General features: G+C 43.0%; 1 long non-coding RNA gene across 1 annotated transcript; it reads right to left on the bottom strand.

Annotated features, from left to right (window-relative positions):
- Window positions 1-2,203: 2,203 nt before the first annotated feature.
- LOC110137014 (uncharacterized) lies at window positions 2,204-6,602 on the bottom strand. Its single transcript, XR_002313807.2, has 2 exons — window positions 6,216-6,602; window positions 2,204-2,399 (listed from the first exon to the last, which is right to left on the bottom strand). It is a non-coding gene; the product is annotated as an uncharacterized lncRNA (long non-coding RNA).
- Window positions 6,603-13,102: the final 6,500 nt, after the last annotated feature.

Below are 13,102 nucleotides of genomic sequence, written 5' to 3'. Positions count from 1 at the left end.
TTATACGTACACATATATTCACTCTTTTTTGATTCTTTTTCCACAAGGTCATTACAGAACAGAGTTCCCTGTGCTATACAGTAGGTCCTTATTATCTATTTTATATATATTAGTGTGAATATATCAATCCCAATCTCCCAATTCATCCCCCCCCTCCTACCCTCCTGGTAACTATAAGATTGCTTTTTACATCTGTGACTCTATTTCTGTTTTGTAAATAAGTTCATTTGTGTCACTTTTTAAGATTCCATATATAAGTGATATCATATGATATCTGTCTTTGACTTCACTCAGGAGAACAATCTCTGGTCCACCCATGTTGCTGCAAATAGCATTGTTTCATTCTTTTATGGTTGAGTAACATTCCATTGTATATATGTACCACATTTTCTTTATCCATTCCTCTGTCAGTGAACATTTAGACTGCTTCCATGTCCTGGCTATTGTAAATAGTGCTGCAATGCACATTGGTGTGCATGTATCTTTTTGAATTAGAGTTTTCATCTTTTCCAGATAGACGTCCAAGAGTGAGACTGCTGGATCACATGATACTCTATTTTTAGTTAAGGAAACTTCATATTGTTCTCCATAATGGTTGCATCTATTTATATTTCCACCAACAGTGTAGGAGGGTTCCCTCTTCTCCACACGCTCTCCAACATTAACCATTTGTAGCTTTTTTGATGATGGCCATTCTCATGTGAGGTGACACCTTGCAGTTTTGTGTTTCTCTAATAGTTAGAGATGTTAAGGATCTTTTCATGTTCCTGTTGGCCATTTGTATGTATTCTTTGGAGGAATGTCTCTTTAGATCTTCCATCCATTTTTTGATGGGGGTTTGTTTTTTATACTGAGCTGCATGAGCTGTTTGTATATTTTGGAGATTAATCCCTTGTTGGTCTGTTTGCAAATATTTTTTCCCATTCCATGGGTCATATTTTTGTTCATGGTTTCCTTCCCTATGCAAATGTTTTAAAGTTTAATTAGGCCCCATTTGTTCTTGTTTTCATTTTCATTACTCTAGCAGGCGGGTCCAAAAAGATCTTGCTGTACTGTTCTACCTACATTTTCCTCTGAGAAGTTTATTGTGTCCTACCTGACATTTAGATCTTTAATCCACTTTGAGTTTATTTTTGTGTATAGTGTTAGGCTGCATAAGTGTTGATACTTCGATTGCTATGACCCAGAAGCTTCCTGAACTGAGCCACTCACTAGCCAGCAGGCACTATCCTAGGACTGTTACTTCTAACAAACCTAGGAGGTAGATTCCATCACAATTCCATTTTAGATAGGGAAACTGTGGGTAGAAGGAACAATAGCTTGTCTGATGGCTTATAGCTGGCTGATGATGAAGGCAGGACTTGTACCCAGGAAGGCTGGCTCCACAACTATGCCCTCAACCTCTGGGTTATGCCACCCACAGGCCGGGTTGCAGTCCCCACCCTTAATTCAGATCACTGAATCTTACTGAGAAGCTGAGCTCAGAGGTTTCGGAATAAGCAATTTTATCATGCTCTTAGTCCAGTCCATATTATGTCACCAACATTTCCTCCCATTGTTCAGTTTATCTAAAAAGACCAGATTTTAGTGACTCAGGGATTGTTCTAGTTGGCACAATCAGGACAAGGGACACCTGAAAAAAAAGGAATGGGGAGGCTGGGGAGACAGATACTAGCGGTTGCAGTGGGCATGGCTTGGGAGGCTGTGAGGTAGGGAAGCTCAAATGCTGCCCATGATCAGAGCCTCACATCAGCACCCCTCCAGTACACCACTGTACTCAGGATTCCCAGCCAGGGGAGCCTGAGGGAATCTGTTTCCCTTTGGGTGGCCAAAAATGCAAGAGAGCTTAGGGGCTGTGAGTAGCTATGTTCTTGACTCCGTGGAAAAAGTGAAGCTGCAAGAAGGGAGAAGAATGAATGCAAGGTACAGAGGGAGGCAGATATGAAAGGGAGGGAAAAAAGTCCTGCAGAGGTTTGAGCTTCTGGTCTGGGTGTCCTTGAAACACAGCCCCACCCTTATCTTGGAATTCCCTTACAACAAATTTTCCTTTTTCCTTCCAGTGGGATTCCTGTCATGCAGCCCCAAAAGAAATTCAAGAGATACACTTGCCTTGACAGGCTGTATCCTGACTTTCTTCTCCATGATAGAGTATTTTTGTGAAGACTAAGTTCAGCCGCACATAAATGAAAAACCCAAAATCATATAACCTAAACAGGGTAGAAGCTTAATTTGTTTTTACACAGAGTCTGGAGGTAGGGCATCCAGGGCTAATGTGGCAGCTTCATAGTCACTAGTACCCCGGCTCCTTCAATATTATTGCTCTGTCATCTTCAGTATATAACTTGTGATCCAAGATGTTTGATGGAGCTCCAGCCATCATATCCACATTCCAGTCAGTACTGTAAAGGACAAAGGGCTTAGAAAAATTCTTTAAGACCAACCCCGAGAAGGCCCACACAACACTTCTACTGGCACCTATTGGCTGACACTAATCAATAATCCAGACTTCCCATGAGACAACAACAATGAATGCTTACCTGTGACTCCCAAGAGCTGTAAATGGGGAGGGGCTCTGGTCTCTTGCCACCCCCAGTTCTCCCCTGGCCCACTGTCCAGACACCCATCCTACCAACGTCCCCTTTTAAAATACACACCTCCACCAACAGGAGGCGCCATTCACAAAGCATATCCAACAGAGTTATGCAAGGCAGTGGTATCCTGGTCCACATGCCAATGGAGTGGAAAGGGAACAGAAGAACTAGGTTGAGGGGGTCTATAAATTTTTTATGGCATAAAAGTATTACAGTCATATTCATAACACAGTATTGGGAACCTTGTCGCTTTTTAAAAAAAAAAAATCACATCTAAGTAAGTATAGGCTGACACACAGTTTCTCCAATTATGAGGGGGAGGGAGAAAGATATACTGGAATTTAATTCTTTGAAAACAAAGTCACAAAAACACTAAGAAAGCTAACATGTTAATTTTATATTAAATATATAAATATATTCAGCTTATGCCTATGTAAGGGTCAAGTGAAGTGAAATCGCTCAGTCATTTCAGCTCAGACCCCATGGACTGTAGCCTACCACCCTCCCCCATCCATAGGATTTTCCAGCCAAGAGTATTGGAGTGGGTTGCCATTTCCTTCTCCAGAGGATCTTCCTGACCCAGGGATCGAACCGGGTCTCCGCATTGTCGGCAGACACTTTACCGTCTGAGCTACCAGGGAAGTCCCTAGGCACCTCAAAACAAGGCTTGCACGTGATGTTCTACACATATATTCTTGGGTATTTATTGAAAAAAATTTGCGTGTAAGTGGACCCATGCAGCTCAAAACTGTGTTATTCAAGGGTTAACTGTACTCAGCAGTAAAAAGGAATGAAGTACTGGGACAAGCAACCATGTGGCTGAATTTCAAAAACACGCTGAGTTAAATGACTGCTCAGAATGGACTCAAAAGAAGGCATTCAGTGTAATTCCCCTGATGAGAATGCTGAGAGACACAAATCCAGCTTTTTTCCCCTAAAAAAGGCCAATCAGTGGTTGCCTGGGATGGGGGGATTAACTGCAAAGAAGCACAAAGGAATCTTTTGGAGTCACAAAAATGTTTTGTATCGTGACTGTAGTGGTGGTTATGCGTGCGTGCTAAGTCGCCTCAGTCATGTCTGACTCTTTGTGACCCTGTGGACAGTGGCTCGCCAGGCTCCTCTGTCCAAGGGATCCTCCAGGCAAGAATATTGGAGGGGGTTGCCATGCTCTTTTCCAGAGGATCTTCCCAACTTACGGATCAAACCTGTGTTTCTTATGTCTCCTGCATTGGCAGGCAGGTTCTTTACCACCAGCACCACCTGGGAAGCCCAGTGGTGGCTACATGGATTAAATACATCAAAATGTGCACTTGAAAAACAATCAAAGTATAGTTGATTTACAATGTTAGTTTCAAGTGTAGAGCAAAATGATTTGAACCTCCACAGATTCTCAAAATCCCCCATGATCTGGTCCTACCATGCTTATTCACAGTTAGCAGCTATCAGTCTCACATAAACCATCTATTCAAAAACCTGGCTTCCTTACAGTCATCTTGACTTTCACATCTGTAATTTTGCTTTTTTTTTTAACTTTACCTGGTACATCTTTCCCTAAAACTTCAAAGTTTGGTACATGGCGTGTCCTCTACAAACCTTCCCTGGCAGTCCCAGTTTATACTGACCTCTTTACAAACTCAATTGTTCCCGCATTAGAATCAGGTGTGGAGCTTCTGCCCACACCTGTGAGACACTGACTTAGTGGCTCTCACATGGAGCCTGAGTATCTTTATATGTTCACAGAGCTGTACTACTGACTCTGATATATACACAGGAATGCAAAGTACCTCTCTGGCATGTAATATACCTCCTGTACCAATCAATTAAGCATATGTTCAATATTGCCTTCATTGCCTGGGGGGCCCTGGGGGTACACAGACATAGCAGCATCCTTATGTTCAGGTAGCACAGAGTGTAGCTGTGGTGTTCCCTCAAATAAATGTGATGGGAACTATGAAGGAGGTACGGGTCCAGTGCTTTGGGAGCAGAATGGTAAATGGTTACCAAGGGACCATGGAGGAAGTTCAGGTGGCCCTTGAAGAAGAGTTGGATTTTGTTGTTGTTTAGTCTCTAAGTCACGTTTGACTCTTTGTTGAACCCATGGTCTGTAGCCCGCTGGGCCCCACTGTCCATAGGATTTCCCAGGCAAGACTACTGGAGAGGACTGCCATTTCCTTCTCCAGGGGATCTTTCTGATCCAGAGATCCAACCCATGTTTTCTGCATTAGCAAGTGGATTCTTTACTACTGAGCCACCAGGGAAGCCCAGTTGGATTTTATCCACTCTCAAATAATAGGGCTATTTTAGCTGTAGCCACATATACAGTATACACCTCAAGATATTCTGGTGGAGACTATATGGAGGAAATGAGATTCAGAATGGAAATGCTGGTAGAGATTAGAACATGAAGAACATCAAATACCATTCCAAGAATGTCACCGTTTTCATCTGGACAACTGAAAATAATTTAAGGAAGAAACATCCAGCTTAGTTGTTGTTACTGTTTTCTGGCACGGATTCACATGATAGTAATCTCTTTGAGTATGGTGCCCATTCACTTCTATTAAAACTGTGTCAAAAAATAAAAAAAATTTTTGAAAAGGGACCTCCCTGGTAGTCCAGTGGTTAAGGCTGTGAGCTTCCAATTCAGGGGCATGGGTTAGATCTCTGGTTGGGGAACTAAGATCCCACATGCCTTGCTGCACAGCCAAAAGCTAAAAAAAAAAAAGATATAGAAATAACAAAAATAGTAAAAACTTTTAAAAATTAAAAAGTGTCATGACAATCGTTTTGTGTAAGAAATACCAAATCCGAGTCTCTCTAAATGTATAATACTACATTCTCATCTAGTTTTTCTTTCACTAATAATTCATAATACCCAAGTTTCAAGTTATAATTTTCAATGATTCTTAAAGTGATATATCTTAACTACATCTAGCTTCAGTTATAATTACTAACAAATCCAAATCCACCAGAATGATGACCACCTGAAACTAATTTTACGTACATGGTAGCAAACAGATGAAAATAATTATCCTGTCTGCTTTTTGTTATTATTTACAATTTTTGCCCACAGCCCTTAGCCTGCCACACCCTGCAGCATGTAGGACCTTATTTCCCTGGACCAGGGATCAAAAACCATACCCCCTGCAGTGGTAGGTGGAGTTGTAACCACTGGACTACCAGGGAAGTCTTTGTCTTTCTGCTTTTTAAGGTAACTCCTAGAAATTTAAAAAAATATATCTGTGGCATGCAATATATTTCCATTGTTCAGTGCTACTTGAGACTGCAATGCTACCCACTTCCCAAGGATTGGTACATGGCTCAGTTCAGCTTAAGTCTACATGTAAAAGAGACTGATTTTAAATCAGGGGGGCAGGGGGAGTTTGATAAGCCTTAGGAAATACTGAAATAGTAATAGGTAGCATTTAAACAGACCGTACCATGTGCCAAGCACAGGTGCTTATCTATTATCTCACTGAATCCGATGAATCCACGTGGTTTCCGTGAAGGAGCGTACCTACTGCTGTGTAACAAATTACTCCAAAAACTCATGGCTTAAAAAAAACAAAGCAAAAAACTTTTAAAGCACAGCTTCTGTGGGTCAGGAATTTAGGAGCGGCTTACCTGGGTAGTTCTGGCTAAGAGTGTCTCTCATGAGATGGGAGACATAATCGGTCAAGATGAGCAAAAGTAACAGTCAACTAAAGGTTAAAAGATCTTTCTAGATGGTTCATTCCCTTGGCTGTTGGCTGAAGGCCCCAGGTCTCCACCAGGCGGATTTCTCCTGAGGGCTGCTTTGAAGTGTGAGGGAATGCAGAGGGAGGAGCCTGAGACTGGAACTGGTGAAAGGGAAGCCTGTAAATGGGGCTTGGTGAGGTGGCTACGTGCCTCAAATGTAGCAGGTGTGGGAGACTAGAGGAAGCTGGTGGGGTACCTCCCAGTAGCATCCATTCCTCCCTCTCTCCCTCGCTTGAAGTGCCCCACAGCTGTAAAATGGCCACCGTGCCCCCTGCCCTCTGTGGGGAACTAAGCACAGGAACCTGCCAAAATAAAAAGAGTCCTGATTGGTTAATGGCTGAGCCAATCATGATGCTTCTATCACCAGCAATAGACACGTGACCTGGTTCTGACCAATAGCAAGTGAGATGACGTCTTCTGCGGCCGGGGTAGGGGGCGGGGGGCGGCGGCGGATGGGAAAGATTTTATTCTGTCTTAAAGAGAGCTAGTTACCGGGTCGTTTTTTCTGCCTTTGGAAGTTGTTGGCCCACGTAGTGACTATCCCGGACTGTGAAGGGATTTGGTTTCAGAGTTCAACCTGCTGAGAGTAGTGAAGGGAGATACAGAACTTGGGTCTTTGGTGTTATCACTGAGATAACACCGCAGGGTTAACCAACCCAGAACTGCCGTATCCTTGGAATTCCTGCTACATAGGATAATACATGTCAGTATTTTGAGTTGGGTTATCCATTTTTTTTTTTTTTTGCAACCAAAAGCAACCAAGCTGATATTTTGGAGGCTGATTTTCTCACCTGATCATAGTCCCCACTCAATTAAGCATGATATGAGGTGAGGTGCAGAGACAGAGGCAGCAAGAAGGCAGGTCTATTAAAGGGTTTTAAAATGTGAGCTGAACACTAAGGAGAAGAGCCCCACCAACCCACATAAGACTTGAAGACTGGACTTGTCACCACTGTGGACTTCTTAACTTTGCAAGAAAATAACAGTTTTTCAAATGCAACTCTCTGAGAAGTGAGGCGATTGTGCGAGGTAGATTTTTTCCCCCCAATATTTGGGATAGCGGAATGTCACCATTAACTTCCAAATGGTATACAGCTTAAAAGTGACAGGTTATTTATGGGACTTCCCTGGTGTCCAGTGGCTAGACTCTGCGTTCCCAGTGCAAGGGGCTCAGGTTTGATCCCTGGTCAGAGAACTAGATCCCACATGCCAAAACTAAAAATCCAGCATGCCTCAATGAAGATTGTAGATCCTGTGTGCTGCAACTAAGACCTGGCACAGCCAAACAAATTTTAAAAAGAGACAGAGTATCGCCTTCATAGTCAAAACATTAAAAATAAAAAGTGACAGAACCTGAGTCCAAAAGACTGGCTCGGGTTCACAGCCATCCTGATAGAGCTCAAACTACAATTTTTACTTTTCTCTCCAACTTCTTCATTTTAATAGATGCAAACTGTTGCATGCCTCATGTTCTCTTTGTTAATAATCATATTAATCCCATTTGCCTTTATACTGTAAGTTTTGACCATATTGAGACTGCTTCTTTGTTTTCTTAACACTAAAAAAAAAAAAAAAAGTGTGATTGCAAGACTTTGCCTTGAAACTCTAGGCTGTTTTAACTGGTAACAGAAATCTCAGCAACAATCTCTCTTCTACAGCTTCTGAAAAGCAGAGACTTTGGCTCGTGAAATCCTCTTTGTCCATGTATTTTGAATAAAGGAGTCTTATAAGAAACCTAGACTTCAAACGCTGATGTTGCTTCATTTGAAAGCCCCCATTAACCTGCTGAATTAGTTTGCTAGGGCTGCCTTAATAAAATACTACAAGCTAGGTGGCTTAAATCAAATCAGTCAATCCTGAAGGAAAAGCTCTGGAAGTGAAAGTCACTCAGTTGTGTCAAACTCTTTGCGACCCCATGGACTATACAGTCCATGGAATTCGCCAGGCCAGAATTCTGGAGTAGGCTTTCCCTTCCCCTTCTTTTGGGAAGGGGATAGGGGATCTTCCCAACCCAGGGATTGAACCCAGATCTCCCACATTACCAGCTGAGCCACAAGGGAAGCCCAAGAATACTGGAGCGGGTAGCCTATCCCTTCTCCAGTGGACCTTCCCAACCCAGTGGACCTTCCCAACCCTCCTGCATTGCAGGCAGATTCTTTACCAACTGAGCTACCAGGGAAGCCCCCTGGAGGAAATCAACCCTGAATATTCATTGAAAGGACTGATACTGAAGCTGAAGCTCCAATACTTTGGCCACCTAATTCGAAGAGCCAACTCACTGGAAAAGACCCTGGTGCTGAGAAAGACTGAAGGCAAAACAAGACGGGGGTGGCAGAGGATGAGATGGTTAGATAGCATCACCGACTCAATGGACATGAATTTAAGTAAACTTCAGGAGATAGTGAAGGACAGGGAAGCCTGATGTGCTGCAGTCCATGGGGTCACAGAGTTGGACATGACTTCAGGACTGAACAACAATAATGAGATGGCTTAAACAACAGAAAAAATTTTCTCATACTTTCAGCAGTCCAAGATCAAGGTGCTAGCAGATTTGGTTTCTCCTAAGGTCTCTCTTTTTGGCTTGCAGATGGGTGACATCTTACTGTGTCCTCAGATGATCTTTTCCCTGTATGCATGCTCATCCCTGGTATCTTTTCTTATGAGTCACTGGACATGTTGGATTAGGGCCCCATTATTATAACCTCATTAAGCTTAATTACCTCTTTAAAGAACTTTCTCCAATACAGTCCCATGGGGGTTTAGGGCTTCAACATATAGATTTTGGGGGACATAATTTAGTTGCTAATACCTCCCAATCTGGACTAGTTGTTTTAATAATAATCTGTTTCCCCTGGTAATAATAGCTACATTGATACTCCCTTTTCCTGAAAGGTACCAAGATCAGTTTTCATTGCTGTTTCTCTCTTCTTCTACCCTTGTGGAGCTAAGAAGAACACTCATGACTCTGCTAGATCCTTTAGTTAAACAAAGTGTTGTGTCATTTAAATTAATATTTACCTCCTATTGCTATGGGCCATGACTTAAAAGAAGGTGAGAAAATTGCTTTCACTTAGGAGATAATATTGCACTTGTGTTTTCTATATGTTGGGAAGGTAGATGATCTGGTGGTATGACATTCTTGTGTATATGATTTGACTTAAGAGTGGATTGATTTTTTAAATAAATTTATTTATTTATTTTTGGCTATGCTGGGTCTTCATTGCTGCATACAGGCTTTCTCTAGCTGCAGCAAGCAGGAGCTACTCTCTAGTTGCAATGCATGGGCTTCTCGTTGTGTTGGTTTCTCTTGTTGCAGAGCATGGACTCTAGAGCACAAGTTCAGTAGTTGTGGGGCAAGCAGTTAGTTACCCCTTGGCATATTGGATCTTCCCAGACCAAGGATTGAACCCATATCCCCTGAATTGGCAGGCAGGTTCTTAACCACTAGACCACCAAGGAAGCCCTGGATTAATTTAAATTGGCTGAAAGGGACAGATCCACACCTACCGATATTACAGGTTTAGTTCCAGGCCATTACAATAAAGTGAATGTCACAATAAAGCAAGTCACAGGAATTTCTTGGTTTCCCAGTTCAGATAAAAGTTAGACTGGAGTCTAAAGAATAGACTGGAGTCTGTTAAGGGTGCAACAGCATTATGTCTAAAAAAATGCACATACCTTAATTTAAAAATACTTTATTGCTAAAAAACACTAACCATCATCTGAGCCTTCAGCCAGTTGCAGTAACATCAAAGATCACCGATCAAGCCCACTATAACAAATAGTGTAATAATGAGAAAGTTTGAGAAATTGTGAGAATTACCAAAATCTGACACAGAGACATGAAGTGAATAAATGTTGTTGGGAAAATGGCACCAATCACTTTGCTCAGCACATGGTTGCCACAAACCTTCAGTTTGTATAAAACATAATCTCTGCGAAGCACAGTGAAACTAGTAGGTCTGTACTGGCCTTACGTGTTGAATTCATACTTGCTGAATTCACAAAGAGTCTCCCAAAACACACAAAGTCAGTCACTGGTGGTGCCTTAGAATAAACACCAGTCTGTCCATGACTGGCTTTACAAAAATCCATAGCAGAAGCATCATGAGCAAAGCTTCCATTTCACTTTCATTTTCCAAGTCTCATTCAAGTATGTCAGATTGGTAGAAGTCTGGCTTCAAGGGAAGTAAGGAAATATAGCTTCCCACCCTCTGTGGTACTGGAAGGTATTCTAGAAGGGGAAGGTCTCAGATCGTGAGCAAAGAAACGCAACAATCTAAAACCCCTGGGACATTTTCTCTTCAGCTTCCTACATCCAGGGGGAACTCCACCACTGATCTTTCTCCTGCATAAGTAAGGCCTGCTTTCCAGAAGAAAGTCCAGATAAGCTCTGGTTTCTTTACACCCATTTTTCTACCAGTAGCTGTGTGGAGATTGAAGATCTCAGTGAATATCACCCCTTGTCCTGGTCTGCAGGTAGTAATAATTGAGACAGAGAAAGAGATGCCGGGGTGAGTAAGAGGGAGGATAACATGATGGTTTTATTACCTGAACTATAAGCAATAGCAGGGAACATGGCCGAGTCCTGTGGCCCAATGGGTTTACCATCACCTTCCCCTCCTTTCTGCTGCCCCAAACTGAACAGCTTAAAATTTGGCTGCGTATGACATATTCAAAATAACGATAGCTTGCATTACACAGAAATGTCATTTCTCTCTCCTGCCACAGCCCAAGCTGGTGTGCAGCTCTGCTCTGTGAAGGTGCCAAGGGTTCTTTGATACTATGACCCTTGTCCCCTTGACCCAGGATGCCAGCTCACGATGTCCCCACTCCAGCCTGAAGAAAGGGAAAACGAGAAAGGGAGGCCCTCTTCCTTTAAGTTCAGTTCAATCACTCAGTTGTGTCCAACTCTTTGTGACCCCATGAACCGCAGCATGCCAGGCCTCCCTGTCCATCACCATCTCCCAGAGTCCACCCAAACCCATGTCCATTGAGTCGATGATGCCATCCAACCATCTCATCCTCTGTCGTCCCCTTCTCCTCCTGCCCTCAATCTTTCCCAGCATCAGGGTCTTTTCAAATGAGTCAGCTCTTCCCATCAGGTGGCCAAAGTACTGGAGTTTCAGCTTCAGCATCAGTCTTTCCAATGAACACCCAGGACTGATCTCCTTTAGGATGGACTGGTTGGATGTCCTTGCAGTCCAAGGGACTCTCAAGAGTCTTCTTCAACACCACAGTTCAAAAGCATCAATTCTTCAGTGCTCAGCTTTCTTTATGGTCCGGTTCTCACATCCATACATGACCATGACAGAAAAACTCCACCTCTGCTTATGTCTCACTGACCAGAATCTGGTCACATGACCATACTTGTTATAAGAGAAGCTGGGAAATGTAGTCCTTATTCCAAACAATTAAGGGCCCCACTAAAATTTCTTTAACTATTAAAGAGGAGGCTAATAGATCAGGGAGGGGGCACCACTAGTTTCTCTTCCTTATAAACCTACCTTCCACAGGCCCTATAATCACATGACAGGAGGCAACAGACTGAAACGTGCAGATCCAAAACAAGAGAACACAAAATAGGACAAAAACCAGAGTCACATGAGCCTTACTCCAATCCCACCTTTCTAACTGGTGTGCTATTGGCCTTTTCTTTTTTTTTAAGTATTTATTTATTTATTTTTATTTGTTGGCCGCACAACATGTGGGATCTTAATTCCCCAACCAAAAATTAAACCCTTGCCTCCTGCATTGGAAGCACCAAGGCTTAACTACTGAACCATCAGGAAAGTTCTGCTATTGGCTTTTTAGGTGAGACAAATCTCTGGTGTATGGGACAGTCCCATCTATTATTGCTGGATCTTTACAGCAATGAATGTCAGTGTTATTTCATCCTCAGGCATGTGACAAGCAAAATGTAGGCAGATATTTCCAAAACCCCTGGAAGGGCCTGTGGATGCCTCTGATGAATGGCAGGACATCCTGCCATGGAAATGTGAAATATGGGATAAGCTTTGCCCCAATTTCACTTTTCACTTTCATGCACTGGAGAAGGAAATGGCAACCCACTCCAGTATTCTTGCCTGGAGAATCCCAGGGACAGGAGCCTGGTGGGCTGCCGTCTATGGGGTCGCACAGAGTCGGCCACGACTGACATGACTCAGCAGCAGCAGCATCCACATTTAGCCCCTGACGGGACAGGGAGTTCTTTTGGCCTTCAAGTTGCATTTCACAGTTCTGTCCAGAACTGCCCCACACTGGCTGTTCATAAATAACTTGCTATTAATAGAACAATGCTTTAGACTTCCCTGCTGGTCCAGTGGTTAAGAGTTTGCCTGCCAATGCAGGGGACAGGTGTTCAATCCCTGGACCGGGAAAACCCCACATGCCAGGGAGCAACTAAGTCTGTGTGCCACAACTACTGAAGCCCATGCACACTATACAACCTGTGCTCTGAGAAAAGAGAAACTACTGCAACGAGAAGCCCACTCACCGTAACTAGAGAAAGCCCGAGTGCAGCAACAAATACCCAATGCAATGAAAAATAGTTTTTTTTAAATGATGCTTTACTGCTCTCCTCCGATGCACCATCACACACACACACACACACACACACACACACACACACAAAGAAATAAATGATGCTACAAGTATTCCAGGAGCCAAGGGGACAGGATCTGACCTGTGTCTCAGGGAATGCATTGTCTGAGGACAGGAGGAAGGAAGTGAGGCAGGTTTGGGGTGACTGTGACTTACATGTGTGTGACCTT

Source organism: Odocoileus virginianus, chromosome 20 (genome assembly GCF_023699985.2).
Source record: "Odocoileus virginianus isolate 20LAN1187 ecotype Illinois chromosome 20, Ovbor_1.2, whole genome shotgun sequence".
Lineage (NCBI taxonomy): Eukaryota > Metazoa > Chordata > Mammalia > Artiodactyla > Cervidae > Odocoileus > Odocoileus virginianus.
This window is presented reverse-complemented; position numbering and strand designations above follow the sequence as displayed.